The 10,458-nt window shown below is 42.9% G+C and overlaps 1 protein-coding gene across 2 annotated transcripts in view; it reads left to right on the top strand.

Annotated features, from left to right (window-relative positions):
* The first annotated feature begins 2,226 nt into the window (after positions 1-2,226).
* Positions 2,227-10,458, top strand: part of LOC138656731 (cilia- and flagella-associated protein 337-like) — a 150,685-nt gene continuing 142,453 nt past the window's right edge. The window contains exons 1-2 of one of the 2 annotated variants that reach the window (XM_069743933.1): positions 2,227-2,305; positions 2,400-2,481. The gene's annotated coding sequence lies outside the window, so the exon portion shown is untranslated. The remainder of the gene's footprint in view (positions 2,306-2,399; positions 2,482-10,458) is intronic. The other variant, XM_069743934.1, reaches the window with a different exon arrangement.

Genomic DNA, 10,458 nt, shown 5'->3' with positions numbered 1-10,458 from the left:
AGTATATTGCCCAGCCACATAGTGTATTGCCCAGCCACGTAGTATATTGCCCAGCCACGTATTATATTGCCTAGCCACGTAGTATATTGCCCAGCCACATAGTGTATTGCCCAGCCACATAGTATATTGCCCAGCCACGTAGTATATTGCCCAGCCACGTAGTATATTGCCCAGCCATGTAGTATATTGCCCAGCCACATAGTGTATTGCCCAGTCACGTAGTATATTGCCCAGCCACGTAGTATATTGCCCAGCCACATAGTGTATTGCCCAGCCACGTAGTATATTGCCCAGCCACGTAGTATATTGCCCAGCCACGTAGTATATTGCCCAGCCACATAGTGTATTGCCCAGCCACGTAGTATATTGCCCAGCCACGTAGTATATTGCCCAGCCACATAGTGTATTGCCCAGCCACGTAGTATATTGCCCAGCCACGTAGTATATTGCCCAGCCACATAGTATATTGCCCAGCCACATAGTATATTGCCCAGCCAGGCAGCCACATAGTATATTGCCCAGCCACATAGTATATTGCCCAGCCACATAGTATATTGCCCAGCTACATAGTATATTGCACAGCCCACGTAGTATATTGCCCAGTCACATAGTATATTGCCCAGCCACGTAATATATTGCCCAGCCACATAGTATATTGCCCAGCCACATAGTATATTGCCCAGCCACATAGTATATTGCCCAGCCACATAGTATATTGCCCAGCTACATAGTATATTGCACAGCCCACGTAGTATATTGCCCAGTCACGTAGTATATTGCTCAGCCACGTAGTATATTGCCCAGTTACGTAGTATACTGCCCAGTGACGTAGTATATTGGCCAGCCACGTAGTATATTGCCCAGTGACGGAGTATATTGCCCAGCCACGTAGTATATTACGTAGCCACGTAGTATATTGCACAGCAACATAGTATACAGCACAGAGCCACGTAGTATATTGCCCAGTTACGTAGTATACAGCACAGAACCACGTAGTATATTGCTAAGCCACGTAGTATATTGCCCAGCTACATAGTATATCGCCCAGCCACATAGTATATTGCCCAGCCACGTATGTCACAGGTTAAAAAATAAACATACTCACCTTCCGATCCGAGGGCCCCTTGTAGTTTTGTCACCGCGCGGCAGCTTCCGGTCCCAGGGTGTGATGACATCGCGGTCACATGACCGTGCCGTCATGGCAGGTCCTTCTCGCGTAGGCGCGCAGGACCTGTGATGACGTCGCAGTCACATGACCGTGACGTCGTGGCAGGTCCTTGTCGCATACCATCATTGCCACCGGAAACTGCCAGTTACATGGAGCAGTTACCGGACCGTAGCCAGGAGCGGGAAAGGCGGCGGAAGGTGAGTATATAATGATTTTTTATTTTTTTAATTATTTTTAACATTAGATGTTTTTACTATTGACGCTGCATAGGCAGCATCAATAGTAAAAACTTGGTCACACAGGGTTAATAGCGGCGGTAACGGAGTGAGTTACCCGCGGCATAACACGGTCCGTTACCGCCGGCATTAATCCTGTGTGAGCGGTGACTGGAGGGGAGTATGCGGGCGCTGGGCAGTGACTGCGGGAAGGAAGGAGCGTCCATTTTCTTCCGGACTGTGCCCGTCGCTGATTGGTCGTGGCTGTTTTGCCGCGACCAATCAGCGACTTGGATTCCATGACAGACAGAGGCCGCGACCAATGAATATCCATGACAGACAGACAGAAGGAGAGAAAGACGGAAGTGACCCTTAGACAATTATATTGAGTACTAGTGGGATGGGTAGAAATTCCCTCACTTACACACCTTGGCTGTTAACAATGACGTAAAAATCTGCCACGCTGAAAGCACTTGGGAAAACAAGTAATCAAGACCCACTTCTGGGGGTCCCCATTGCTGACAGATGATGTCCTAGATGTGCTCGATGGGAGACAAGTGCGGAGACACTGAGGCCATGGCTGTTCACAGTAGCGGGAGGAACAGGCGGCCTGATGTCATGTTGAAAAGCTGCTTTTTAAACATTTTTTGAGAAATGGATGGTTTGGAACATTCTGTGAATTTTGATCCAGTTGTTTAAGGAAGATTGAAAACTGGTTGATAACTGATTACTAGTGCACTAGGAATTTCTTCAAGAACTTTCGTGAACCCTTTTGGGTTTGGAAGCTGTAGTGAATTCCGGATCACTCACTATTCTGATCATGTTTTAGTTTCCTCACACTTTGATAGACATTGAGCTGGGCGTGCAATGAGCAATGATGTTTTATGCCTTCTGTTTAAAGAGACGTATCTGGCACTAAAAGGTCAGCGATCTGTACAGAGAGGTATTTGCATTCACTATTGTTCTACTTCTTCTTACCCAATGTCACAGAATGTTTCTAAATTATGTCACCATAGTAACCTCTACATGGCTCACTACACCAGCTTTTCCGCAGACCTACTGCTGGCACCATACTCCACACAGCAATAACCTCCGATAGTAAGTACTGCCATTATCTCAAGTCTCTTTCAAAAGTAAGATTTCGTGACCATTATGTACTTACATTTTTTATGTCTTCTGCTATGCACACTGAGATGTGTATATTATTACCAATTCCATTGATTATTGTAAATTGCACTTAACAAAGACAATAAGGTTAGGTTCAAATAAGTGGACATCTTTGGTGGCATTTCATTTCCTAAAATATATTCATTTCAGGATAAAAATCTATTTTGCATTGGCTCCTTTAAGCATATTGGGCAATTTGACTTCTACGCCCTCTATATTTTCCTGTACATAGCTGGCTGTATACAGAATGAATAAACTTTGAATCAGTCAACTCTTATTGCTCTTTTTCTGAACTCTTTTAAGCGGATTTATGATCACATCAAAGATGAGCTGAGTATTGATGTAGCCATACATCAGTTTAAAGGATTTCAGAAGAAGAAGCACATTTGCAATTTACTGCTTATTAACATTTGCAGCCATTCTTGAGATTCTAAGGCCGGCGTCACACACAGCGTAAAACAATACAGTCCATATATTACGACCGTAATACGCTGAAAAGTCCCGAAAATAGTGGTCCGTAGCTCCTCCGTAGGCAGGGTGTGTCAGCGTTTTTTGCACATGGCATCCTCCGTATGTAATCCGTATGGCATCCGTACTGCGTGTTTTTCTCGCAGGCTTGCAAAACCAACATACCGCTATAGAAGTGATCCATGTGTCCAAAAAAAAAAATATATATATACTGTCTATATATATATATATATATATATATATATATATATATATGTCAGTAGACACATACAGTGGGGCAAAAAAGTATTTAGTCAGTCAGCAATAGTGCAAGTTCCACCACTTAAAAAGATGAGAGGCGTCTGTAATTTACATCATAGGTAGACCTCAACTATGGGAGACAAACTGAGAAAAAAAAATCCAGAAAATCACATTGTCTGTTTTTTTAACATTTTATTTGCATATTATGGTGGAAAATAAGTATTTGGTCAGAAACAAACCATCAAGATTTCTGGCTCTCACAGACCTGTAACTTCTTCTTTAAGAGTCTCCTCTTTCCTCCACTCATTACCTGTAGTAATGGCACCTGTTTAAACTTGTTATCAGTATAAAAAGACACCTGTGCACACCCTCAAACAGTCTGACTCCAAACTCCACTATGGTGAAGACCAAAGAGCTGTCAAAGGACATCAGAAACAAAATTGTAGCCCTGCACCAGGCTGGGAAGACTGAATCTGCAATAGCCAACCAGCTTGGAGTGAAGAAATCAACAGTGGGAGCAATAATTAGAAAATGGAAGACATACAAGACCACTGATAAGCTCCCTCGATCTGGGGCTCCACGCAAAATCCGACCCTGTGGGGTCAGAATGATCACAAGAACGGTGAGCAAAAATCCCAGAACCACGCGGGGGGACCTAGTGAATGAACTGCAGAGAGCTGGGACCAATGTAACAAGGCCTACCATAAGTAACACACTACGCCACCATGGACTCAGATCCTGCAGTGCCAGACGTGTCCCACTGCTTAAGCCAGTACATGTCCGGGCCCGTCTGAAGTTTGCTAGAGAGCATTTGGATGATCCAGAGGAGTTTTGGGAGAATGTCCTATGGTCTGATGAAACCAAACTGGAACTGTTTGGTAGAAACACAACTTGCCGTGTTTGGAGGAAAAAGAATACTGAGTTGCATCCATCAAACACCATACCTACTGTAAAGCATGGTGGTGGAAACATCATGCTTTGGGGCTGTTTCACTGCAAAGGGGCCAGGACGACTGATCCGGGTACATGAAAGAATGAATGGGGCCATGTATCGTGATATTTTGAGTGCAAACCTCCTTCCATCAGCAAGGGCATTGAAGATGAAACGTGGCTGGGTCTTTCAACATGACAATGATCCAAAGCACACCACCAGGGCAACGAAGGAGTGGCTTCGTAAGAAGCATTTCAAGGTCCTGGAGTGGCCTAGCCAGTCTCCAGATCTCAACCCTATAGAAAACCTTTGGAGGGAGTTGAAAGTCCGTGTTGCCAAGCGAAAAGCCAAAAACATCACTGCTCTAGAGGAGATCTGCATGGAGGAATGGGCCAACATACCAACAACAGTGTGTGGCAACCTTGTGAAGACTTACAGAAAACGTTTGACCTCTGTCATTGCCAACAAAGGATATATTACAAAGTATTGAGATGAAATTTTGTTTCTGACCAAATACTTATTTTCCACCATAATATGCAAATAAAATGTTAAAAAAACAGACAATGTGATTTTCTGGATTTTTTTTTCTCAGTTTGTCTCCCATAGTTGAGGTCTACCTATGATGTAAATTACAGACGCCTCTCATCTTTTTAAGTGGTGGAACTTGCACTATTGCTGACTGACTAAATACTTTTTTGCCCCACTGTATATATATATATTAATATTTCTTCCAGCGCTAGACAGCTTTAAAGCCGGTAATTCAATTACCAGCTTTTGCTCTCTCCTTCCTAAACCCGACATGATATGAGACATGGTTTACATACAGTAAACCATGTCTTCTCCCCATTTTTTTTGCAGATTCCACACTACTAATGTTAGTAGTGTGTATCTGCAAAATTTGGCCGTTCTATCTACTAAATTAAAGGGTTAAATGGCGGAAAAAATTGGCGTGGGCTCCCGCGCAATTTTCTCCGCCAGAGTAGTAAAGCCAGTGACTGAGGGCAGATATTAATAGCCTGGAGAGGGTCAATGGTTATTGCCCCCCCCTGGCTAAAAACATCTGCCCCCAGCCACCCCAGAAAAGGCACATCTGGAAGATGCGCCTATTCTGGCACTTGGCCACTCTCTTCCCATTCCCGTGTAGCGGTGGGATATGGGGTAATGAAGGGTTAATGAGGACAACCAGCAGAGGGCGCCTCTTATGAACTCGAGCCTGGGAGCTTTCTAGGAAAGTTCCCACGATCTAGGTACAACCAGCAGAGGGCTCCTCACCGCAAATGAAGGTAAATATAGGTCAATGACCTACTTTACCTTCATTCCCCGGGGTTTTGCAGCCACGAGCAACGTTGCTTTAGCAAAGCTCGTGTCTGCAAAATATTTTAACCCCTTCAGAAGGATTTACATCGTTGGACTTTACAGATCTGCGGTAGGTAAGGATATTGTTGGTTTATTATTTTGTTTTTATTACAGAACGAGGGTCTTCAGTGACTGGATTGGGCGTAGAATAAATTATTACAATAACCTTTCTTTTTATTTCATTAAAATAATTTTTAATAATGTGTTTGTGTATTTTTTAACCCTTTACTACAATTGGATTAATAATGGATAGGTGTCATAATTGACGCCTCTCCATTATTAATTTGGCTTAATGTCACCTTACAATAGCAAGGTGGCATTAACCCTACATTACCCCATATCCCACCGCTACACGGGAATGGGAAGAGAGTGGCCAAGTGCCAGAATAGGCGCATCTTCCAGATGTGCCTTTTCTGGGGTGGCTGGGGGCAGGTGTTTTTAGCCAGGGGGGGGCCAATAACCATGGACCCTCTCCAGGCTATTAATATCTGCCCTCAGTCACTGGCTTTACTACTCTGGCGGAGAAAATTGCGCGGGAGCCCACGCCAATTTTTTCCGCCATTTAACCCTTTAATTTAGTAGATAGAACTGCCAAATTTTGCAGATACACACTACTAACATTAGTAGTGTGGAATCTGCAAAAAAAATGGGGAGAAGACATGGTTTACTGTATGTAAACCATGTCTCAAATCATGTCGGGTTTAGGAAGGAGAGAGCAAAAGCCGGTAATTGAATTACCGGTTTTAAAGCTGTCTAGCGCTGGAATAAATATTAATATATATACATATATGTGTCTCACTGACATATATATATATATATACCTATTCTATGTGTACACATTTATTCTACCTATTCTACTGTAAGCTGTCAGTGTGATTTTACTGTACACCGCACTGAATTACCGGCTTTTCTCTCTAACACCGCTGCGTATTTCTCGCAAGTCACACTGCTTGTCCGTGTGTAATCCGTATTTTTCACACTTCCATAGACTTTCATTGGCGTATTTCTTGCGCAGTACGGTGACAAACGCAGCATGCTGCGATTTTGTACGGCCGTAGAAAGCCGTATTATACGGATCAGTAAAATACGGCAGATAGGAGCAGGGGCATAGAGAATAATTGTGCCGTTTGTTTTGCGAGTTTTACGGACGTAATTTCTGCGCTCATACGTCCGTAAAACTCGCAAGTGTGACGCCGGCCTAACACTTACACTTTTTGTTTACAGCTGATTGCCTAGGAGACCGACCACCACTCCTGTCTATCTTGTAAACCCTGCTCTGAACCTGTTCAGGATTAGGAGGAAACAGCGCAATCCAGCAATCCTGGAGAGCTTCTAAACAGTGCTTACAAACTCAATAGAAAAGAGCTTGTAAGCACTGCACATGTTTTGCTGTTTAGCAGCGGTGGTCAGTCTCTAAGGCAGTGAGCTATAAACAAAAGAAAATAAGATTATTATCTGTAAGCTTTATGTGCCAATAACATTTGTGAAGATGGGAGTAACCCTTTAGTTTTAAAATTAAGTTGTTTTCCTATGACACATCGCTTCTAATGTATACAAGACAATATTATTTCCATTAAATGTAAAGTGAACACCTATTATTTTAGCTGCTTAAACGAGTATTAGTTTTGTAAACATTTACGGCATATCCCACTGAGGTTGCAGATTTCTAGCTGCTGAGTTTCCTCGTAATTCATTGGAAAGGTGGCTACGCTTGAGAGTTAAAGGATGTCTGTCAACCCCAAAACTCAAATTAACCCACTTATACAGTCACCTAAGTGACTTTAGTTTGCATAAAAAAGTTTATTATTTTTTGTAAATGAGGGGTCTTCGATGCACCAAAAGCTCCATACACTGTTACACCCCCTCAATTAGTGTCATCCGCACATCCCCTTAACAGGTTTGACAGCGCTTACTCAAAGTGAACACTGCCATCATTTTACTACCGATACTGCACCTCCACACTAACACTGTAGGAGCACAGCATGTGTGCGCGTGCACAGTGTCAGTGGGGAAGCGCTCGCATGCCTCTTTCTTGTCTGCAGTGGTCCCTCACTCACAACACACAGGATCACATAGTGGCGGGTGGACGATGCTGACTAGGGAGAGATATGAGAGTACACTTGTTCTGATACTGTGTGTATGCATACTGACTTGGCTCCTGCAGTGTCAGTGCAGGACCAAGAACTCAATTCAGGCAATACTCGCTGTGGGCAAGCAAGTGATGTCAATCAAGCTAAGGGGAAGTGCAGAGGATGCCACGTCGGGGCAGAATGGTTCACTGACCTTCGGCCACAACATGGATGCTTTGAGGACTCCTCATTTGCATATGTAATAAAACAGTTTTGATATAAAACTAAAGTAGTGAAATCAGTGTAACAGGAATGCTTTTTATAGTAGCTGAGTCTCCTACATGACTCTATAAGTGATTTAATTTGAGTTTGTGGGTGACAGACCTTAAAGAAACACTCCTCTCAACAAAGTTTTTATCCTCTTACTATATTGAAATCATCTTATTATATAGCACGAAGTACTTACAATTTCTCATTTTGCCTTTCCACCCAGAAAATTGTTCTCTTTTCTCTTCCATACCATTGACTTTTGCAGTGACTGGTGAGTCATACAGTGAAAATTGACCTCCTGTTTCTATGTAGAGCTTAGAAGGATTAAGCTACTTTTTAATCATGCGATTCATAGAACTAATGGAAAAGAGAATAATTACTGGGTAGAAAGGCAAAATGAGCGATTGTAAGTGCACAGTGCTATATAACATGATGACTGCAAATTATTAAGAGGATAAAAGTTTTGATGGGACAAGGAGTGCTTATTTGTGAAGATCTGAGGTTGTGGTTGTAATAATCACCTAGGTAGGTTAATGATGCAACTATTTTTTATTCCTTACGTCCATGGTTTTACAACAAATCCAGGTAGATGGCCAAAATGAATTGCCCCAGTCCACAAGATCCCGTCCCTGGGGCCGATAGTCCCACTGCCCTATACCAGGTGATACTCACTGTCTCCCAACCTTTGGTTGGCCCACAGATTTTGTATCTCCCACCAGTATAGTCTATAGTCACAGCCCAGGCTGCTCCAGACGACAAATAAAACAACCGACGTCCATGTATTCAGCATCAACAGTTTTTAAGAAAGGTCTTGAAATCCAGACGACAGACCTTTCAACAGTTGCAGGGGGATCCAGCCCAGCCGGCAACCGATCTCCAAAACTCCATAGGCCATCTATCCATGCCTCCAGTACCTCAGCCTAGATCCGCTCGCCTCAACATCACTCCAACAGCTGCCTGACTAATCATGTGGCTTATTTTCCTCCCTCCCCCTTAAACATTTGCTTATAGCTCAAAGAATGAAAAATATTCCATAAGCCCATTATTTGGGACTGCATGCGAGACCCCCTATAGTGAAGGCTCCTCTTGGTCAGAATCCCCATCCACACAATGAGACTACTGACTGAAAGAACAATGGAATGGTTGAGTTCCTTGATTACTACTCTTGGATAATATCTAGCCTGCATGTCTTCCTCTGCTTACTGTCACTGAATGGAAACATTGATTCCAGAGGCTGAAGTGATGAGCAAGCAAACCTCTAATAAAGCACAACAATAATATTGATGCTCCGTGCTGAAAAAAGTCTGCATCCCTTAAAGCCGTGGACTCCGATCTACGTCCATTCGTCCAAGCAAATAAATCAGTAGTCCACTAGATCCACATTGTCATGCAGGTTGATCTTGGAGGAGTTGGGAGGAATGGGAGGTGCACCCAATGAGCATTTAAACAGGTTGTCACAAAATGGACTAATGATGTACAACACTAAAATAGGCATTGTTCACTTGTTAAAGCCCCAACATCTCTCAGCCGCTACCCGACTGTCTTTGTTTCCCGGGCTGCAGCAGTGGCATCCTTTATTAGTAATATCCCTTAAAAAAGTAAGAAAACTAGGATTAGTAGAGCACTTCTGCCCCTTGGGTTAATGATTTTATGGGTGACTTCCATTAGTTTCAACACCTTTAGTTCCCCAAAATGCTTGGAAGATAGTAAATGACATGAACAATCGTGGACAGAAATTGAATGACTGTTATAGATCCACTTTATTATGGACAGCTGCTATTTCCTTGAGATACATTGCTCCCTTCTGAGAGATGAAAGTTCTAAATGATCACCCCATTTTCACAGCTGCTTTGCTCATGGTGCCTAGTAAAACTATATGTTCGCTTGTAATTGTGTTGATACGTAAATCTCACATTTTCCTAGGGAGTTGTACTAAAATATGGCTTTCATTATCACTAATCTATAATACATCCACAACTGCTGAGGAACAGTTTACTAACAACAAGGACATAAGTCAATGAACTCATCACATGTCTGTAGAAGTAGCGAGTCACTACTGCAGTTTAGAGGCTATCTTCTAAAACCTTAAAGCAAAAAAAGATTAGTGATACTTAATATCGGAAACATTTACAATTTAAAAAGTTTGAAATGTAATAACTTGTATATACAGACTAAACAATATGTACCAGAGATGTGTCATAGATAGTGGATATTGTAGCAGGTAATGAAAAAATGTATGTAAGATCTCGTTTAGAGCAGTATATATTCAGCCTGTGGCCTGTCCTTGTGAGCCACAGACTGCATGTGGACCCATTGTGGCATGTGTGCCAGTGCACATGGGCAATTTCCCACTCAGGCCGATGGTCCATATAGAAATATTGCCGCTTGTGCTTTTCTAGTCCATTTTACGCATCAGAATAATGTGAGTCCGCTTTGGTGCCTGTTCACAATGCGAACAAGCAACAAGCTTCAAACTGAGCCAGTTAGACATGTCTGGGCCACTTTTCAATGCGCCATCTGACCCGGCCTGACTGATGGTCAGCTGTATTCAGACCAGTATGCCATGGGCTATGCT

The sequence above is a fragment of the Ranitomeya imitator genome, chromosome 1 (genome assembly GCF_032444005.1).
Source record: "Ranitomeya imitator isolate aRanImi1 chromosome 1, aRanImi1.pri, whole genome shotgun sequence".
Taxonomy (NCBI): domain Eukaryota; kingdom Metazoa; phylum Chordata; class Amphibia; order Anura; family Dendrobatidae; genus Ranitomeya; species Ranitomeya imitator.
The sequence above is the reverse complement of the archived record's forward strand: the minus strand, read 5'-3'. Positions and strand labels throughout refer to the sequence as shown.